This window comes from Gekko japonicus, unplaced genomic scaffold (genome assembly GCF_001447785.1).
Source record: "Gekko japonicus isolate JY-2015 unplaced genomic scaffold, Gekko_japonicus_V1.1 scaffold3375, whole genome shotgun sequence".
NCBI classification, from domain to species: domain Eukaryota; kingdom Metazoa; phylum Chordata; class Lepidosauria; order Squamata; family Gekkonidae; genus Gekko; species Gekko japonicus.
In genome coordinates this window covers 114,879-123,521 of record NW_015172118.1, presented here as the reverse complement: position 1 = coordinate 123,521, position 8,643 = coordinate 114,879, and the positions used below count along the sequence as shown (strand labels likewise).

At 50.7% G+C, this 8,643-nt stretch overlaps 1 protein-coding gene across 1 annotated transcript in view; it reads left to right on the top strand.

The window, feature by feature from the left end:
• The window catches only part of CPLX3 (complexin 3), a 23,303-nt gene that overhangs the window by 13,579 nt on the left and 1,081 nt on the right, over positions 1–8,643 (top strand). The window lies entirely within an intron of this gene.

Sequence of the window (8,643 nt, the reverse complement as noted above, 5' to 3'; positions counted from 1 at the left end):
CAGGGTTGCTATGCAGAGGCAGGCAGTGACAAACCGCCTCTGAACGTCTCTCGCCTTGAATGGCCCAGACTAGCCCTGTCTCATCACACCCCAGAAGCTTAAGCAGAGTCAGCTCTGGTGAGTCCTTGGATGGAAAATGACCAAGGAAGTCCAGGGTGGCTATGCAGAGGCAGGCCATGGCGAACCACCTCTGAACGTCTCTTGCCTTGAACTGAATGGCCCAGGCTAGCCCTGTCTCATCACATCCCAGAAGCTTAAGCAGAGTCAGCTCTGGTGAGTCCTTGGATGGAAAACAACCAAGGAAGTCCAGGGTTGCTGTGCAGAGGCAGGCCATGGCAAACCCACCTCTGTTCACCTGTCCTGACCTGGATGCCCCAGGCTAGCCTGACCTCATCAGAACTTGGAGGCTAAGCTTTATCAGTTTTGGTTAGTGCTTGGATGGGAGACCACCAAGGGAGTCCAGGGTTGCTATGCAGAGGCAGGCCATGGCAAAAATCACCTCTGAACGTTTCTTGCCTTGAAAACCCTACCACGTTGGCTGCTGCTGAAGGGCACTTTTCAAACCCCATCAGTCCTACATATTAGGGCTGAATGGCAGCTAGATGCCCCAGCATAAAACAGTGCATTTCCGTGTTATAAAATGTGAGGACCGCATATTTTTAGGATAAAGAGTGGCGTCATGCACAGAGAGTGTATCGCCAGCGGGAAGAGGGTGGACATTCTACGATTGGAAACAGAGAGGGGGAGGTGCCCAGGGGTCATTTCCTGCAGGAGCGCACAGGAGCGGAGCTCCGGCAGTAAAGAGCCCAGGGGGCGGGCACAGGGAACAAGCCCCACCCCCTGCTCCCAGGAGCCCTCAGTCAGAGCAAGAAGCAGCCAGGTAAGTTGCAGAGCCCCTCCCCCCAGTCCAAAACAGTCCAGTGGCACCGTTAAGACCAAGTTTTATTCAGGCACAAGCTCTCCCTCCTCTGCGAGGACAGATCTGCACGTTCCCAATAGCTAGCAATCCAAAACAGTCCAGTGGAGCCTGAGCGGTGGGTGTTGCCTTCTGACACACTTCCGGTGATGTCATGGGGTGTGGCACTGCAAATGAGTTATGCTAATGAGTTATGCCAATGAGCTCCTGAGCCTCCTGCACCTCTTTCTCTACGAAATGACCCCTGGAGGTGTCTACCTTGTTCTGAGGCTTACAGGTCCGATCCCGTATTCATTTATTAAGAAGGCAGACCCTTTGCCTCTCCAGCAAACCAACTCGAGGCAATTCGCCAAGTCCAAACAATACAGTCGAACCGTTGTTGTTTTTTAAAAGGGTCGTTGAAACAAAAACCAAACGGCATTCGGCAGCCTAAGACGATGTTTATTAAATAGCCCTCAAAAAACTGGACGATTTAAAAAGTCTTTAAAAGACCTAAGTTAAATAGGATTGCTAGCTCTGGGTCGGGAAGTTCCTGGAGATTTGGGGTGGAGTGTGGGGAGGGCGAGGTTTGGGGAGGAGGGGGAACCCCAGTGGGGCACAGCCCCATAGAATCCACCCCCCAAAGCAGCCACTCACACACACACACACCCCAAGGGGAACTGAACTTGGTTGTCTGAAGATCAGTTGCAATTCTAGGAGATCTCCAAGCACACTTGGAGGTTGCCAACATGGGGAGGGCAGGTTTGGGGAAGGGAGGGACCTCCACGGTGTATAATGCCACAGAGCCAACCCCCCCCCCCCCGAGCAGCCCTTTCCTCTAGGAGAGCCAGTTTGGTGTAGTGGTTAAGAGCACGGACTTTAATCTGGGGAGAACCGGGTTCGATTCCCCACTCCTCAACGTGCAGCTGCTGGGGTGACCTTGGGTCAGTCACAAGTTCTCCCAGAGCTGTTCTCTCTAGTCCTTGAAAGAGCTCTCTCAGCCCCACCTACCTCACAGGGTGTCTGTTGTGGGGAGGGGAAGGGAAAGGAGATTGTAAGCGGTTCTGAGACTCTTTCGGGTAGTGAAGGGCAGGGTATAAATCCAATCTCCTCCTCCTCCTCCTCTTCTTCTTCTTCTTCGATAGATCAAGACGGGGACCCCTGTTAGTCTGTCTGTAGATGTAGAAAAGAGCAAGAGCCCACTAGCACCTGAAAGACCAACAACATTTGTGGCAGGGTAGGAACTTTCATGAGTGAGCAGTGACTCGTGAAAGTTCATACCCTGCCACACATTTCTTCCAGGGGAACCGATCTCTCTAGTCTGGAAATCACTTCTAACTCCAGATCTCCAGGGCCCACCTGGAGGTTAGCAACCCTAGCAGGCAGGCAGATTCTGGAGCAGGGGCGCTCTAGAACGGGGGGGGGGATGAAAGCAAAAGCTCCCATTCCTCTATGCTGAGCCAGGGACTGTGGGGCAGAGGGTTGGCCTAGAGTCCGAATCCCCACCCCATTGGGAAACTTGGTCCAGTCACTCTTTTACAGACTAGCCTACCGCAAAGGGTTGTTTTGAGGATGAGATAGGATTGGGGGCAGGTGCATGTAGACTGCCCTGAGCTCCTTTGGAAGAAGAGTGGACTACAAATCAAATAAAGAGGGTATCAAGAATGTCTCCAGCTCTCTGAGAAAGCAAAGTATGCTTAGGGCTCGGGTGCCGCGTTTTCTTTTGGGGAGGGTTTTTAATCAGTCTGAGGATCCAGACAGAAAAAAACAGCCCAGCAGGATTAGATTGGTGGTCCATCTAGGCCAGCCTCCTGTCTCACACAGCGGCCAACCAGTTCCTCTGGAGAGCCAACAAGAGGGCAGAGAGGCCGAGGCCTTCATAAGAACGTCAGAAGAGCCCTGCTGGATCAGACCAGTGGTCCCTCTAGTCCAGCCTCCTGTCTCACACAGCGGCCAACCAGTTCCTCTGGAGAGCCAACAAGAGGGCAGAGAGGCCGAGGCCTTCATAAGAACGTCAGAAGAGCCCTGCTGGATCAGACCAGTGGTCCCTCTAGTCCAGCCTCCTGTCTCACACAGCGGCCAACCAGTTCCTCTGGAGAGCCAACAAGAGGGCAGAGAGGCCGAGGCCTTCATAAGAACGTCAGAAGAGCCCTGCTGGATCAGACCAGTGGTCCACCTAGTCCATCAACCATCTCTCTAACACAGTGACCAACCAGTTCCTCTGGACGGCCAACGACAGGGCAGAGAGGCCAAGACTTTCCTAAGGATATAAGCCCTGCTGGATCAGACCAGTGGTCCATCTAGTCCAGCATCCTGTCTCACACAGCGGCCAACCAGTTCCTCTGGAAAGCCAACAACAGGGCAGAGAGGCCGAGGCCTTCATAAGAACGTCAGAAGAGCCCAGCTGGATCGGACCAGTGGTCCATCTAGTCCAGCATCCTGTCTCACTCGGTGGCCAACCAGTTCCTCTGGAGGGCCAACAACAAGGCACAGAGGCCGAGGCCTTCCTAAGAACATCAGAAGAGCCCTGCTGGATCAGACCAGTGGTCCACCTAGTCCAGCATCCCGTCTCACAGTGGCCAACCAGGTGCTCCTGGAAGGCCTACAAGCGCCCTGTCATTGCTCTTCCCAGCAATTGATATTCGAAGGTACACTGCCCCTGAACATGGAGGCTCCATCCAGCTATGGGCTTTTGCACCCTAGTCTGGGCCAGCCTCTGAATACCAGCTCTCTCCTTAAGGAACTGAATTGGTGACGGTAACCTGGCCGCTCCCAGATCCACCCACTTTTAGTTTATTTATTAATTTTTATTCATTTATTAGATTCAATTTGTATCCCGCCCGTCCCGCCAAAGTGGGCTCAGGGCGGCTTGCATTAAAAGTTAAAATACAATAAAACACAAATTCAGTGCATACAAAACACATCATAAAATTCATATACATTCCTTCCCTACTGTCTACACTGCCTTTTTGGCTGAGGTTGTTGAGTGTAGGGTGGTCTACTGACCTGCTGGCGGGTCAGTGGGGGTTGGTTCATTTATCCTGTTCATTAACCCTGCCGCCTACAATATAAAGATATAACCATCCAGAAATGGAATTTGCTGCCAGAAGATGCAGTGATGACCACAGGAATAGACAGCTTTAAAAGGGGATTAGATAGATTCATGGAGGAGAGGTCTATCAGTGTCTGCTAGCCACGGGGACTAAATGGAACCTCCATGTTCAGAGGCAGTTGACCTCAGAATCGCATTGCCAGGAGGCAGCACCAGGGGAAGGCCTCAGACTCTATGCCCTGTTGTTGGCCCTGCAGAGGAACTGCCTGGTTACTATGTGAGACAGGATGCTGGACTAGATGGACCACTGGTCTGATCCAGCAGAGCTTATAGTCTTACACCATATTTTCAGCGGTTGTGCCTCATTTCAAGATATCGCAGCCCTAGAAGTTAGATGTCATTTATTACCCTAGATCTCCCTAGATCAAGAAGCACAACTGTACCATACGGTGGTGTTGTGATCTGGGTACGCACATCCTAAATTATTTTATCAACGTGAAACAGCGAGGGGTGGGGGGGGAGCGTTCTTAGCATTTGGGCCTAAGTTGCGTTGACATCTCTGACAACGTGCAAGGAGAGAATCAGAGCAAAAATGAAGTATCGGCCTTTAGACATGTGGCGTTTGGTGACGCTGAGAGAGCAGACGTGCAAACGAGAGAGAGAGAGAGAGAGAGAGAGCGAGAGAGAGAGAGAGAGAGAGAGAAGTTCTAGTCAAGATCTGTCATGCTGTTCGCAGAACCGAAATCCTGGCGGAAGACGAGGGATTAGCTCCCCAGCAGAGCAATATGGAACGTTTCACAAAAGTTCAGAATCGCATCCGTTAAGGTGCCACCAGATCTCTCTGCCGTCGTCTTATTTATTTATTTGAAAACCTTCACAAGCCCATCTTCCCTCCCAAGCAGCTGAGACTCAGCATGAGTGACAGATTAAAACCCGTACAGAACACAGGAAGTTTAAAACAGCAAACTATTGAAACGGTCAGCGGGAAGTCTTCGAGTGATAGCCATAAGGGACCCAACAAACTGCAGGATCATTGCAAATTCGCCACACAAATTCCTGGGGTCGTATCCAATGCTGTCTCTCTTGCGCACTTGTTGTAATAACAATTTTGCAAACACCCTTTGCTCATCCACGTCCAGGCAGTGTCCTGCAGCACTTAGAGGGGGAGAAGCTTGGGTGCAAATCCTCACTCAGGCCTGAAACTCAGTTGACGTTAGGCAAGTGCAGTGACAATACAGGGAAGAAATAATCAAGGCCGACAGTCTCAGTCCCCTGAAGGAAGGTAAAAATGCACAAAATTGATTAAGAGATAGTCCAGGGCTATTTCCCCCCTTTCTTTTGCTCTTGGCCAAATCCGCCTCACAGGGTTGTTGTGAAAACAGCACAGAGAAGAGAGCCATGTATGTGAGTCTATGCTCCTTCGAGAAGGCCAGAATTCCAGTGGGATAGATAGAACACCCATACGACTTGTATCCGTACAGGTGGGGAAAGAGCTCTATAAAAGATCTTCAGAATGAATTTCCCCATTTATCTGTTCCCTTCATTTACAGTCCGCCTCTCTCGTAGAGACTCAAGGTGGATCACACAGTTAAAAACAGTTCACTAAAGATGGTGTAATGCAACTGAAAACAATAATGTGATGGAGCCAGCACAAAATGAATGAAGACAAACCATAAACTCCCTTTTAATACAGCTTAGGTTCTGGAATGTGGCAAATTCCCACTGCTGTCCACATCTCTTCACATGAACACATGAAGTGGCCTTATACCCTGGGTCCATCAAGGTCAGTATTGCCTACTCAGACTGGCAGCGGCTCTCCAGGGTCTCAGGCGGAGGTCTTTCCCATCACCTACTTTAACTGGAGGAGCTGCGGTGGCTCAAGTGGTTAAGACGCTGAACTGCAGGCTGCGGAAGGTCGGTCGTTCAGCAGTTCGAGACCCGAGTGTGCCGCAAGACAGAGTGAGCTCCCATCTCTAGTTCCAGCTCCTGCCAACCTAGCAGTTCGAAAGCAAGACATTGCAAGTAGATAAATAGGGGCCACTTTGGTGGGAAGGTAACAGTGTTCCGTGCGCCTTGGTGTTTAGTCATGCCGGCCACATGACCACGGAAACGTCTTCGGACAGCGCTGGCTCTTCGGCTTTGAAACGGAGATGAGCACTGCAACCCTAGAGTCGGACTCGACTGGCTTTCGAGCAAGGGAAACCTTTACCTTTACCTTACTTTAACTGGAGATGCCGGGGATGGAACCTGGGACCTTTTGCGTGCCAAGCAGATGCTCTACCACTGAGCCACGCCCCCTCCCGACACAACTGCCTGCTTTCTTTGCCACCTTTCAACAAACGGGCTGGGGATCCCAGTCCAACCGAGCACACTCCATGCGCTTGACTCTGAGAATACCACATCTGTCCGTCTGTGTTTTGCTAAAGGGAACAAGCGAGATCCATCACAGCATAGCTATTAGAGAGTCAGACTATGACTGCAGAGACCCAGGTTCAAATCCCTGCTCAGCCTTAAAGCTCACTGGGTGACCTTGGACAAATCATACTCTCTCCTGCCTTCTCCGACCTCCCAGGGCTGTTGTGAGGATCCAGTGGAGGAGTAGGAGAACCAAACACATTACCCTGACTCCCTTGGTGGTGGAGGAAAGTGTAGTCAACTCACAATGAACTTATGGTGACCAGTGTTCCCTCTAAGCTGAGTTAGTGTGAGCTAGCTCACAGTTTTTTAGCCTCCGGCTCACACATTTTTGTTTCAGCTCAAGAAGGAGGGCTCCAGAGCAAACTGATTTATGCCGCAGCGAAATCGCTCGCTCACAACTTTAACGCCAGTAGCTCACAAAGTAGGATTTTTGCTCACAAGACTCCACAGCTTAGAGGGAACATGGATGGTGACCCTACAGGGCTTCCAAGGAAAGAGACGTTCAGAGGTGGGTTTGCCCTTGCCCTCTTCGGCGTAGCAACCCTGGGCTTCCTTGGGGGTCTCCCATCCAAGGGCGAACCAGGGCTGATTGTGCTTAGCTTCCGAGATCTGACGAGATCAAGCTAACCTCGGGCATCCAGGTCAGGGCGAGAGATGAACCTCTGCATAGCAGACCTGCATTTCCTCGGTGGTCTCCCATCCAAGTACGAACCAGAGCTGACCCTGCTTAGCTTCTGAGATCTGACGAGATCAGGCTAGCCTGCGCCATCCAGGTCAGGGCAAGGGACGGACAGTGGTGGTTTGTCACTGCCCGCCTCTGCGTAGCAACCCTGGGCTTTGGCTCTGGTCTCCCGTCCAAGTACAAACCTGGGGCTGACCCTGCTTAGCTTCCGAGATTTGGCACAATCGAGCTCGCCTGGGCCACCCATGTCAGTGTGAGTTCCCCCAGAGTGGACCGAAAATATGCTAAAGAGATACGACAGGTCTGAGAACTGTACCAAAGGCGGGCTTTTCCTCTCCAGAATAAGCCCTCCCCCCCACCTTCCCAGGGCTTTTAAAGCTGATTAATCACAGGAACGTTAACAGATTGATCAAGGGAGGATGAGATCAGCATGCATTTGCCTATGAATAAACTATAATCCCCGCAGAAGAAAAACATGTTCCTCTTTTTCTTTTTTTTCGAAATAAAATCATATCCCCAGCTAGAGCAGCAGCCCCCCCCCCCCCGTTTTGCTCGGCTGAAGGGGAAATTCCTCTTTAAGATGGCGCTACCATCTGCCATTTTTTGGTAAGCTTTTACTTAGGGAATATTTATAGCCCTTGCACTTCGTTCCGGCACTTGTAGCCGTCCATGCGGTTCCCCAGAAATAAAAATCCAAACGTTGCAAGCAACAGAGATCCGGATCGAAACCTGGGCTTCTGGCGTAAACGCTCACATGGCCACAGAAACTAGCCACAACGGCATGGGAAAAACTAAACTGAACTTACCCGACTTGATGGGTGCTCTTGGGAATAAATGCATGCAGAGTAGAATGCTAGCAGCGAATCACAAGAGCTTTTGCTTTGCATGCAGAAGGTTCTCGGTTCGATACCCGGAAGCCCCAGGTGAAAGAAACAGGTAGAAGGTGTTGAGAAAGACCTCTACCTGAGACCCCGGAGAGCTGCTTCCAGTCTGAGTAGACAATGCTGACCTTGAAAGATCAAGGGTCTGATTCCATATAAGGCAACTTCATGTATTAACAGGACAGGTTCCTCAGGGCCAAGGAAGTCAGGTACTGGCCTGCTGGGAGCTTAAAAAGAAATGTATTTATTTAAGAACATCAGAACATCAGAAGAGCCCTGCTGGATCAGGCCAGTGGTCCATCTAGTCCAGCATCCTGTCTCTGTCCGATCCCTCACAGCTATAAGTCCAATACACGTTTAAGCAAAGTAGTATTTTATTAAAGCCATGTTAGAGCAGGAACAAGTGCACTGTTACCTAGGACGGGCTGAACAGGGGATAATGAAAGACATTCAAACCGATAATAACCAATAGGCTTGGTTCCCGCCGCGTGGGCAGACTTTCGTATTCGCGCTCAAAAGCCTGAGAAGCAACGTTTCTATAAAGATAAACAATTAAAGCTTCACATGATCCAGCTCATTATAGTCTAAGCAAAGCGGATCCTTCTCCACACATGTTAATCTTGCAGATAAGCGTACACTAGCGTTCATAGAATGGAATGCATTACACAGGGATACACACAGGGCACACAGGAGGCATGCGCAGATGCCATAGGAG